At 36.3% G+C, this 1,507-nt stretch overlaps 1 long non-coding RNA gene across 1 annotated transcript; it reads left to right on the top strand.

Annotated features, from left to right (window-relative positions):
* Positions 1–236: 236 nt before the first annotated feature.
* On the top strand, positions 237–1,443 carry LOC113475697. Its single transcript, XR_003397456.1, has 4 exons — positions 237–275; positions 330–392; positions 480–511; positions 863–1,443. It is a non-coding gene; the product is annotated as an uncharacterized LOC113475697 (long non-coding RNA).
* The last annotated feature ends 64 nt before the right edge of the window (positions 1,444–1,507 follow it).

Raw genomic sequence — 1,507 nt, 5'->3', positions numbered from 1 at the left:
CAGACACACACGCGCTTATGATGTCACAATGCGGTATATTGTACGCTTGCGTTTCGCGAATTTTTTCATGGGGCCCCACGCGCGTTTTGCGTCGACGCAAGGCTCATTACTTGTATATTCTAATTATATTTGCGCTAGAGCGCGAAGCAAGAAGATCAAAGAATTGGTAAAGTATAAATCACAGTTGGCATTATTACGTACATAAGCTCTTTTCTAGAAACATCGATGACGTGACGTCATAGAAGCAGTGATGACGCAACAGAAGAACCTGCTTCGTAAGTTGATTGTTTTATCATAAACCTAATTGTCTTACATATTGTCTTCAACAGAACATGGGTATGTGACGTCACAGAGGATCTTTACATTGCTTCCAGAATTTTTGCGCTAAGAAGGTGATTATGACGTAACTATCAAGTTTTAAAAAATCGTTTTATAATAATTTTAATTGTTTATTGTTATAATATTTCCAATTGTTACAGATTAAAAGACCAAGAGAAAACGAAAGCGCAAGGTAATTGGTTTGAATTCCTAACAATTTGTATATTATGGTCTTGTACATTTTCTGTGTAGTACAAGTAACGAAAGTTTGAATTAATTATGTTAGTGTGAATAAATATATAGTATAAAGGGTGGGAGAAGATGGGCCACGTTTAGCACATAATATAAAAATATCATGTTAGGGCTTTAAACAATTAATAACGGTATATATCGGAGTCGTAAAGATAACGAATTCTTTGAATGTTCTTTGTTTACTACCAAATGTGACGAAGTAATAAAAAGAAAATGTCTCATCTTCCCTCACCCTAAGTAACAATCTTAATTGTTTATTTTTATAATTCAACAAACTTTGTATCTTTTTCAGACGAAGAACAAAGACGAAGGCGCCAATATAAGGATGCTGGTTTGAGGTGTTTGTAAGTTTAAGTGTGTATAGGCCTAATATAGGGTGTACGCGCGAAGAAAGAGGATCAAAGACGAAACCCTCAGACGAAGAACAAAGACGAAGGCGCCAATATAAGGATGCTGGTTTGAGGTGTTTGTAGGTTTAAGTGTGTATAGGCCTAATATAGGGTGTACGCGCGAAGAAAGAAGATCAAAGACGAAGACGCCGCTAAGGGATGTCGGTTTCAGGTGGTTTAGGTTTAGTGTTTAAGTATGAATGTGTTTGTATGTGTTATAGGCGGTGCACTCTTACAGTGTTGCCAGCTACATTTGCTGGACCTAATCTTGCCAGCTAATGCAAATGAATTGTTGCAACAATCTTACTTGATAAAGAATGGCATCTACTGTAGTGTTCATTTCATTAAAGTGTTTTACCTGTCGGGACTTGAATCTTACAGCGGTTTTGTATTGTCTCTGTTAGCTTTGCGAGAACTCTTGTCTTGGTACACATATACTCGAGTAATATCAACGCGCATTATAATATTTACACTTAACTTTTAGTCCCCTTTCTCTGCTTGTTCAATTAATATAAATACAATTTAAAAGTTCCCACGCGAAGTTAATC

This window comes from Ciona intestinalis, unplaced genomic scaffold (assembly GCF_000224145.3).
Source record: "Ciona intestinalis unplaced genomic scaffold, KH HT001162.1, whole genome shotgun sequence".
In the NCBI taxonomy this organism is placed as follows: Eukaryota; Metazoa; Chordata; class Ascidiacea; order Phlebobranchia; family Cionidae; genus Ciona; species Ciona intestinalis.
Note: the sequence above shows the minus strand (reverse complement) of the source record. Positions and strands in the feature narration are given on the sequence as shown.